The sequence below is a fragment of the Quercus lobata genome, chromosome 2 (assembly GCF_001633185.2).
Source record: "Quercus lobata isolate SW786 chromosome 2, ValleyOak3.0 Primary Assembly, whole genome shotgun sequence".
Classification (NCBI taxonomy): Eukaryota; Viridiplantae; Streptophyta; class Magnoliopsida; order Fagales; family Fagaceae; genus Quercus; species Quercus lobata.
In genome coordinates, this window is record NC_044905.1 from 28,945,820 (window position 1) to 28,957,013 (window position 11,194).

Consider the following 11,194-nt stretch of genomic DNA (forward strand, 5'->3'; position numbering starts at 1 on the left):
TTTTAATGTGTTGTATAGAAATATAAAAGTTGAAATGTTGAGTGTGGGAATACAGGTGTTATTTTTAATTTTGCATTCTTTTTAAAGGTGACGACCTTTGTAGTTGGTGGATATAGCTATCCCGGCTATCCGTACCATTTATAATTTATTATTCGGCATGCACTAAACTCGTATCATGCCAAGACACTGACGAGTGATAAGTGATTAGGTATATAGTATATACTTGATTCTAAAAATAAAAGAGGTACATACTTTTTCGTCTCAAAAGAACAGCAAATGTAAACACAAATTTTATAATTGGTGACTACCACAAATTTCTGTTATGATATGAGGTGGTGCTTCCCACTAGATTCGGAGGATAAATATTGTACTCTTGTACAAGAATATGTTGTTTATTTATTTTGTAGTGCTGGAGAAAGTCATGTTTGAAAGATTACAATTTGAAATTGAACTTCTATATCAATATAAAAATGTTTTCACATTTCAAAATCTGAGTGATACCTCCAAAGAAAAGGAATAAAATTTCTCTTCAAACTAGTTTGAAAAAAAACCCTTCAAACTAGTTTGAAGAGAAACCCTTCAAACTTATCATATATCTCTTTTTCGGGTGTGAATTTTGAAAATCTAACTGTTGAATTTCATGTTTCTTATGTTCTTAATATGCATGTCAAATTTCGTTCAATTCAAATGTTATTTACTATTTGATCAATGAACTTATTTTTTATACACAATTTTAGATTATAAAAACTTGAAATTTTAATATTTGTTTGATGACATAGCAATTTATCTTTGATCTTCTTGAAATTTTACAAGCATAAAGGATATAATAAGAACATGCAATCCAGTGGTTAGATTTTCAAATTTCTCACTCAATATAACAAGTATATGATACGTGTGGGGCCCGGCCCAGAAATAATGGGCTATTCCAAATTCAGGCCCGTCCGAGGAGCGTCCTGTCCGAAGAGAAACCACGTACGAAGCATTACTCAATCCCAATAAACGCCAAGGAAACCTGTCCGAGGAGAAACTCCTCCTCGGACATCACGAAGCTCAGACGAAGAACTCTCCCCAGCCACTTCAGTTCACCTTCTCAACATATAAAATGAATAAAATCCAAAATATCCCATGGAGAGCTACCACCACATTAATTGCGCCCCAACCACCCTCTTGACCGCATTAATGAGGAAATGACCCCTGAACAGTACCGCCTTGTCCTCTGCAACTCACATGGGGAGAGATGAAGGCGTTTGATGGGACAGCCACTCAAGTAGGTGCTTAGATAGTCAACAAGTGTAGGGTTGAGATGAGAGAAGGGAACTATATAATGTATTAGAGTCCCTTAGAGAAGGGGACGGAAAAACTCTGTATGAGAACTGAAGAAATAAACTTATACGTGAGAGATCCATTTTCGTGTCTTTATTTTCTGCAACCATATTGCCCATGCGTCAGACTGAATAGACTCGCTGAGGCCAAGTTCTTTGACCCATCCTCTACAAATATTTATTGTGGGTTGCGCTTTGGGCTAGGGCCTGATCAATCGAATTTGGGCCAGGAAAATCGTGCAACTACAATTGGCGCCGTCTGTGGGGAGAACTAGAGCATCAGTTAGCACAACGGTCAAGCATGGCAGAACTAGGTCCGCACCAGGAGAATCCTCACGAGGCTAACTCCCAACAGACACAACCCGCCGAGTCCTGGAGGCAAAATAACCCCGTCAACCCAGGCCACAGGGGAAATCGTGAGGGAAGTGTGCATATTGTCCGGACAAGCCAGAGTCACACTCAGACAGGTAGTCACGTGTCCCAGAAGCGAAATAGTCACCAGGCCATGCAACGAGAGATAGATGATCTGAAGAGGAAGTTACGACGAGCACAGCGAAGGCGATCTCCTTCAGACTCAGACAAGTCCTCTAATGCGGAGGATGTGAGTTACCGACGGAGGTCAAGGACCCCCCCAAGTGAAACCTTTACCTACGAAAAGGAACCACGCCCTGTGCGGAAGTATGAGAGCACATCTAGTAAGGGTTCGGGAAACGACGCCATGAAGAAGGCGTTGGATCAGGTTTCAAGGTCCCCCTTCACGTATAGAATTGAAGGGGCTGAGCTGTCTCGACGGTTCAATCAACCAGCATTCGCCATCTACAGCGGTCGATCAGACCCGGTAGAGCATGTGAGTCAATTTAACCAAAAGATGGCGATCTACTCGCAAAATGAGGCCCTTATGTGTAAAATCTTCCCGTCTAGCTTGGGATCAATGGCGATGAGGTGGTTCAACGGCCTGAAGACAAATTCCATAAGCTCTTACAAGCAGCTCACTCGAGATTTCTGCTCTCGCTTTATCACCAACACCAGAGTCCCCAGGCCCCTTGGTTCGCTATTGTCCTTGTCCATGCACGAGGGAGAAACTCTGAAAGCATACTCCGATAGATACTGGGAAGTATATAATGACCTGGATGATAACCACGATGCTGTCGCTATCAGCACATTCAAAAGCGGCCTCCCCACCGACCATGGCTTAAGGAAATCCCTCACTGGTAAACCGGTTGCCAACGTTGATCAGTTGAGGGATAGGATAGACAAGTACAAAAGAGTGGAGGAAGATCAGCTGCAAGGGAGGGGGAAGGAGAAGGTTATCCACCCCAAAGCAAATGATTTCAGGTCGGAACGACACAATCATGGTCAGCCAAGGAGAGATTTTTCGCGACAGGCTGGGCAGAGTAACCCGCAAACAGTGAATGCCATATTCAGAGAGCCAGTACAACAGGTACTGGAGAAAGTAAGAGATGAACCCTATTTTAGGTGGCCGGGAAAGATGGCTGGAGAACCTTCCAAACGTAACCAGAACCTGTACTGCCACTATCATCAAGACCATGGGCACACTACTGAGGACTGCAGGAATCTGTGGAATCATCTGGATCAGTTGGTCCGAGAAGGAAAGTTACGTCACCTGCTGCACCCGTTGAGTGGCCACACCGGCCAAGCAACACAAGAGCCTCGAAAGGACGTGACCTTAAGACCACCCACCAGGACGATACATGTCATCTTCGCTGCACCAGGAAGAACGGGACCACCCATCCCCAGGGTGTTAGCTGTTGATCGGCTCCCCTCCAGGAGCAGGCAGAGGGAACACAAAAGGTCAAAAAAGGGAAGCTCTTTGATACTGGGGTTCTCGGATGAGGATAAAAGAGGAACTATTCAACCTCACGATGATGCCTTGGTGGTCACTCTGAGGATTGGGGGCTTTGACGTGAAAAGGGTGTTGGTGGATTCGGGAAATGCAGTAGAGATAATGTACCCTGATCTATACAAGGGGCTGAACTTGAAGCCAGAAGATTTGGCAGTTTATGACTCCCCCCTTCTTAGCTTCGAGGGAAGAATGGTTACGCCAAAAGGACAAATCCGACTACCCGTACAGACTGGGACGGAGGTGGTGGAAGTGAATTTTATCGTAAAGTTACTCACCCTACACCGCGATAGTCGCCAGGCCATGGATCCACACCCTGGAAGCCGTAACCTCCACACTTCATCAGAAGGTGAAATACCCATCCAAAGGACAAGTGGAAGAGATCCGAGGAGATCAGGCCGTATCCAGGCAGTGTATGGTGGCCGCCGTCTTACATCGGCCCCATGCCGAGTCCTCGGCCCCTGAAAGTTTATAGCAATCAGCCGCCTCGGCAGAGCAAGACGACGGCCTGGCCGAGGAGATAGGGTGTGAAAGTTTAGAAAAAATCGCTGTCAACGACGACCCGGAGAAGTTCTTTTTGGTCGGCTCGGAATTGCCCTCTCAAGAAAAGGAGGAACTGGTCGGATTTCTTAGAGAAAATGTCGACGTGTTCGCATGGGAAGCCTACGACGCCCCGGGCGTCGAGCCTAGCCTTATTTGTCACCACCTGAACGTCAACCCCTCTTCCACTCCGAAGAAGCAGCCACCCCGACGCCCTTCAAAGGAACATGCTAATGCCGTAAAAGACGAAGTGGCAAAGCTAAAAAGAGCGGGGGCTATCAAAGAGGTCTTTTACCCAGAGTGGCTGGCAAACACTGTGGTGGTAAAGAAGAAGACAGGGAAATGGAGGGTCTGCGTAGACTTCACGGACCTGAACAAGGCGTGCCCAAAGGACCCATTCCCCCTACCCCGAATTGATCGATTGGTGGATGCAACCGTGGGGCACCCTCGAATGAGCTTCCTGGACGCCTTCCAAGGCTATCATCAGATACCCCTTGCGCTAGAGGACCAAGAGAAAACGGCTTTCATGACGCCCATCGGAAACTACTATTACAAGGTGATGCCCTTTGGGCTAAAGAATGCAGGCTCAACCTACCAAAGAATGATGACTCGGATGTTTGAACCACAACTGGGCAAAATCATTGAGGTTTATATAGATGATATGGTCGTCAAGAGTAAAAGGGCTTCCGAGCACGTGAAGGACCTCGGAACAATCTTCACCATATTAAGGGAGCACCGGTTGCGGCTGAATGCCTCCAAATGTTCATTCGGGGTCGGGTCTGGGAAATTCCTAGGGTATATGGTCACCCACAGGGGAATAGAAGTAAGTCCCGATCAAATCAAAGCCATTAACAGCCTACAGGCTCCTCGGAATCCGAAGGAAGTACAGAAGCTCACTGGTATGATTACGGCATTGAACCGGTTCATATCGAGATCGGCGGATCGATGTCGGCCTTTCTACCTCCTGATAAACAAGTGGAAAGAGTTTGCATGGTCGGAGGATTGCGTTTAGGCTTTCCAGCAACTTAAAGACTACCTGTCCCGACCACCCATCATGTCCAGCCCTGAGGCGGATGGGTGAGCTGGAAGCCCGAGATACTAGGATGCAAGAGTATCTGGGACAAGTCAAGCGGCTGCAGACGAATTTTGAATCCTTCAATCTGACACACATTTCCAGGAGTGGCAACACCCATGCGGACTCGCTGGCCACTCTCGCCACGTCCTCGGCACATAGTCTGCCGCGAGTGATCCTGGTTGAAGATCTAGCCCAGGCAAGTCCCATCAGTAGAGGCCCTGCCAGAGTCCACCAGATCAGAAAGAGTCACAGCTGGATGGATCCCATAAAGAACTTCCTGCAAAACGACGTCTTGCCGGAAGAAAAGTTGGAAGCCGAGAAGATACGAAGGAATGCTCCTCGGTTTTGGCTGTCGGAGGACCACAAACTATATCGGCGCTCCTATTCTGGACCGTACCTACTCTGCGTACATCCAGAAGAATCCGAATCTCTGCTTGAGGAGTTACACGAGGGGATTTGTGGAAGTCATACCGGAGGGAGATCGCTGGCGCACAGGGCACTTACCCAGGGGTACTGGTGGCCGAACATGCAGAGAGAGGCCCAAGAATACGCTAAGAAATGCGATCAGTGCCAAAGATTCGCCCCGAATATCCACCAACCCGGAGGAGTTCTCAACCCCCTCTCGAGTCCATGGCCGTTCGCACAATGGGGCCTTGATCTAGTTGGACCCTTCCCCAAGGCCGCAGGGAACAAGCGATACATAATAGTCGGAACGGACTACTTCACTAAATGGGTGGAGGCTGAACCATTGGCCAACATTAGGGACGTGGACGCCCAAAAATTCATCTGGAAGAACATCATCACCCGCTTCGGGACCCCGCGTACACTCATTTCCGACAATGGTCTGCAGTTCGACAATAAAAACTTTAGGGAGTATTGCCGCGAGTTTGGAATCATCAACCGATATTCCACCCCCGCCTACCCTCAGGGAAATGGACAGGTCGAAGCCGTGAACAAGGTCATAGTGAACGGACTGAAGAAGAGGTTGGACGAGGCAAAGGGGAGATGGGTAGAAGAACTCCCCCATGTCTTATGGACTTATCGGACGACGCCGCGACGATCGACCGGTGAAACCCCCTTCTCGATGACTTACAGGGTTGAGGCCGTGCTCCCGATTGAGAACAACTTTCCCACATTGAGGTCTAGATTGTTTACCCCAAGCGATAACGACGAGTTATTGGAACGGAGTCTGGACCTAGCCGAAGAAAGAAGGGGAAAAGCGATGATTCACGTGGCCTATTATCACCAGAAGCTGAGACAAGGGTATGATGCTAACGTCAAACCACGGCCTCTGGGGCTAGGTGATCTCGTAATGAGGAAGATTCTTGGCAGCGCAAAGAACCCCTCTTGGGGTAAGTTGGGGCCCAATTGGGAGGGACCATACCGTGTCACATCCGTGGCCGGAATAGGTGCCTACTACCTAGAAGATTTAGATGAAAAAGCTGTACCTCGACCATGGAATGTAAATAACCTCAGAAGATATTATTATTAATGAGAATGGCTTAGCACACGTTTTCTTTCATGATTATCCGTTGCTTGCTGGGCTACTGACAACTATTCCTAGTTTTAAACAGAACCCAAGTCCTGCATGGCTCCTCGGACCACAGACTTGGGGGAAATTATTACTCACATAAGTTTTAAACAAAACCCAAGTCCTGCATGGCTCCTCGGACCACAGACTTGGGGTAATTATTACTCACATAAGTTTTAAACAGAACCTAGTCCTGCATGGCTCCACAGACCACAGACTAAGGGGAAATTAATACTTAAGGCAACTATTCGTAGTTTTAAACAGAATCCAAGTCCTGCATGGCTCCTCGGACCACAGACTTGGGGGAAATTATTACTCACATAAGTTTTAAACAGAACCTAGTCCTGCATGGCTCCACGGACCACAGGCTAAGGGGAAATTAATACTTAAGGCAACTATTCGTAGTTTTAAACAGAACCCAAGTCCTGCATGGCTCCTCGGACCACAGACTTGGGGGAAATTATTACTCACATAAGTTTTAAACAGAACCTAGTCCTGCATGGCTCCACGGACCACAGACTAAGGGGAAATTAATACTTAAGGCAACTATTCGTAGTTTTAAACAGAACCCAAGTCCTGCATGGCTCCTCGGACCACAGACTTGGGGGAAATTATTACTCACATAAGTTTTAAACAGAACCTAGTCCTGCATGGCTCCACGGACCACAGGCTAAGGGGAAATTAATACTTAAGGCAACTATTCGTAGTTTTAAACAGAACCCAAGTCCTGCATGGCTCCTCGGACCACAGACTTGGGGGAAATTATTACTCACATAAGTTTTAAACAGAACCTAGTCCTGCATGGCTCCACGGACCACAGGCTAAGGGGAAATTAATACTTAAGGCAACTATTCGTAGTTTTAAACAGAACCCAAGTCCTGCATGGCTCTTCGGACCACAGACTTGGGGGAAATTATTACTCACATAAGTTTTAAACAGAACCTAGTCCTGCATGGCTCCACGGACCACAGGCTAAGGGGAAATTAATACTTAAGGCAACTATTCGTAGTTTTAAACAGAACCCAAGTCCTGCATGGCTCCTCGGACCACAGACTTGGGGGAAATTATTACTCACATAAGTTTTAAACAGAACCTAGTCCTACATGGCTCCACGGACCACAGGCTAAGGGGAAATTAATACTTAAGGCAACTATTCGTAGTTTTAAACAGAACCCAAGTCCTGCATGGCTCCTCGGACCACAGACTTGGGGGAAATTATTACTCACATAAGTTTTAAACAGAACCTAGTCCTGCATGGCTCCACGGACACCACAGACTAAGGGGAAATTAATACTTAAGGCAACTATTCGTAGTTTTAAACAGAACCCAAGTCCTGCATGGCTCCTCGGACCACAGACTTGGGGGAAATTATTACTCACATAAGTTTTAAACAGAACCTAGTCCTGCATGGCTCCACGGACCACAGACTAAGGGGAAATTAATACTTAAGACAACTATTCATAGCTTTAAACAGAACCTAAGTCCTGCATGGCTCCTCGGGCCACAGACTTGGGGGAAATTATTGCTTATGGTAGATTGGGAGATCATTACTTAAAGGAAACCATTTTAATACGTGCGCGCAGTCTGGCACCATCGCAACCCTCAGATGCGCAGCCCAAAAACCCATTTTAACTTGACCGTTTATCTGTATCTACACAGTTGCAAATGTTCAAAGAAGAACGCTACTGACGTGCATCCATAGTAAGCAAAACGAAATTTTATATTAATATTCCGAGTACATTAGAAGGAGAGGTCCTTACAAAAGAGCGGGAAAATAGGACGACTCTCGGTCAAAAAAGGAAAGAGTACAAAGATCAAAAGCCTAGAAGGCTAAGCCTCAGCAGGAGGATCTCCTTTCTGCTCGGGCTGAGGAGGCGGAACCTCGATGGTAGAGTCTACGACGGGATCATTCGCCATATCGGGTACAAGTACAGCATCAGGCGTCGCCAGATCCTGCTCAGAGGCAGCTTGGACACCATCAGGATGCGCTCGGATCTCTTTAGGATAGAAAATGCTCTCGGGCAGTCTCAGCGCCGTGTCAGCAGGAACTCCTGCAGCGTCGAGGGCACGAGACCATGAGATATCGCAATACTCCCGGCATACCTCGGGGATCTCCTCGGATAGCCTGGCCTCCGTCTCTTCGGCCCCGAGCTGGCGTGCGGCACTCTTCTCAGCCTCTGTGGCCTCTCGGATCAGTTGGGCCTCCTCTTTGGCCCGTCGCAGCTCATCCTCGACCCTTTGCAGAGCGGTCTTGAGATCCTGCACTGCCTGTTTCTCGGTGGCAAGGTTAATCTGGGTCGAGAACAGTTCCTTGCGCTGGTCCTCCGCCTGGACCTCAGCACTCTTCAAACCAGCCTCTACAGACTTGCGCCGGTTCTCCGACTCCTTGAACTTGTCCATGAGTTCAGTGTAATCGTGCTGGAGGGACCCCAAGGTTTTCTCCACCTCCGCTCGCGCCTGGTTCTCGACCTCAGCCCGACTACTGTTACCACGGCAAAATTCCTCAGCCACGAATACCTGCTGGGTAATCTACAAACGAAACAAGATTGCTGTAATCTAAGGTCAAATAAATTAATGAAATAGTAAAAGGATTACTTACCATCGCGAGATCCCTTTTAAGGGATAGGAAGATCTCGGGCTGAGAGAACCGCCTATAAGCCTCCATATCCCGAGGAAGGAGTAGGGGCTGCTCTAAGGCCTCGGCCACGTAGCCCGCCCGGCCCCGATTGTACTCTCGGATCGAAGCATTGTAGGGAATGGCCACCCCATCCAGCTCCAATCTGGGGCCCCATACACGCGGGATAGCACGTACATCCGCCAGAGTCTCCTCATCCCGACTCTCCGAGGAGTTGCCCCTTCTGTTCCTTGGCGCGCGAGTGGTTTTTTGCTGCTTGGTCGGCTGGGCAACCACCTCGCCCTCCTCAGGAGTGTCGGCCGGCCTTTTCTTCTTTAAGTCTGGATTGACCTTAAGGCCAAGGTCTGAGGTGTCCGTAGGAGCCACAGGAGGGAGGGTCTTGCCATGTGGTGGAGTTGGCGCCTTCGAGGACTGTCCTTTCGACAACCGGCCTTTCCCTCGGGAGGCCATCAGCTCCTTTAGAGTTTTTCCTTTTTCTGCCATGGGCTCTATCTCCTCGTCCGAAGTATCGTCCGAGCAGATAACGATAGAAGGAACACCAACTGCAGAATGTCGGTCCCGCTCTCCTTCGGGATCAGAAAATTCCACCAGGGGGGTCTGTTGAACTTCCTCCTCAAAATAAAACTCGTCTATCTCTGCCTCAAGGGAAAGACGAGATGATTCAGCTCCCTCTTCGGCCTGAGCAGCAGCACCAGGCTCGTTTGGCGGAGGTAACTGCTCTGCTAAGTAAGGATTCCTAACACCGGGCAGCACAACTGGTGGCAGATCGTGTTCAGCTAGGAACCCGTCCCTGGACACGTTGATCCTAGCCAACCTCGGACTGCCCGCCCTTATAGCGTGACCGATAGCCTGGAAAGAGCTGCTCAGAGGTTGATAGCCCAGAACCAGATGGGCCGCACGCAACTGTCCGTCCTTGGAAACGTAAATCTCCGATCTAAGAAGATAGTTCAACGCTGGCACGTTCACAAAGTTTAGCCGAGGAGTGACATGAACTTTATCTGCAAGCAATCAAGGAAAGCGGGGTTAGTTCATAGAGTTTTCCGATTACAAAGAAAGTAAGAAAAATAAACCCTCAATACTAAATCCTTTCCCAAAAAAGGATCGATCCTAAAAACGCCGCACCTGGGTTTCCTGCCCGAGTTGGACAATGAATACCGTCGAACCACTCCCCAGAGGCAATCAGGAAGTCATTCTTCACGGTCTTATTGGATATTGGGAGACAAGAGATCAACCTAACATCCTCGTTCCGGGATTTAAGATAATACCCCTCATCCCCGAGGCGGTGACATTCGTACAGATAGGCCACATCATGCCAAGTAAGGCCTAGATTCATCCGCTCGTCTAAGACATCTACATAGCCTAGTATCTTGAACATATTCGGGGCACATTGATACGGCGTCAACCTATGGTTGAACAAGTATTCTCTTGTGATCCTACGCATGGGAAGTGTCATCCCTCCCTCTATGAAAGCAATCATGGGGATAACGACTTCTCCCTCACGCCTATCTGTCAATATTCCTTCAAGAGGACAGTACCGTAGCCCAACCCCTGGGGGAATGTGATATTTAGCCCTAAAGGCCTCCATAGCGGCTGGAGTGTTTACTAACTTCTCAAATCTACCCATCTGGACTTAACCGGGGAACAAAAGTAAAGACTCAGAAAAAAAAAGTAGAGTCCGAGGAGGAAATTGAAACAGCAAGATGAACAAAATGTATTGGTACCTGAACAAAACGTTCAATGAGATGCCTGGGAATCTCTCGTGGACGAAACGCTTCACAAAAACGACTACGATGGCGTAACGGACGCAAGTGTTCGTATATCTCTGGGGTTCGATGGAGTTCTCTGGAAGCCTCTAAAGTTTATGAAATGCAGATAAAAGAAGAAACTGAACCCCTATGACGTCTTATATAGCCAAGAGGAGAGAGAAAAGATCACTCCTACCTGAAAATACGAGAAAAAACGATAGCCGTTCGATCTACGCCACACCGTTGGATGAGGGAACATAACGCCTCCAGAAGTTAATGGCCGCACCTCGTAAATTGCAGCGCGTCAAAAGTAACGGTCCGCACGCGCGCCACACGCTCTCCTTATTTCCACCCTCTCCCAAACGTCAAAACCCCGTTTTTATCCTCGGACAGAGATAGAAACCGGAGTTTTGAGGGGCTATTGTGGGGCCCGGCCCAGAAATAATGGGCTATTCCAAATTCAGGCCCGTCCGAGGAGCGTCCTG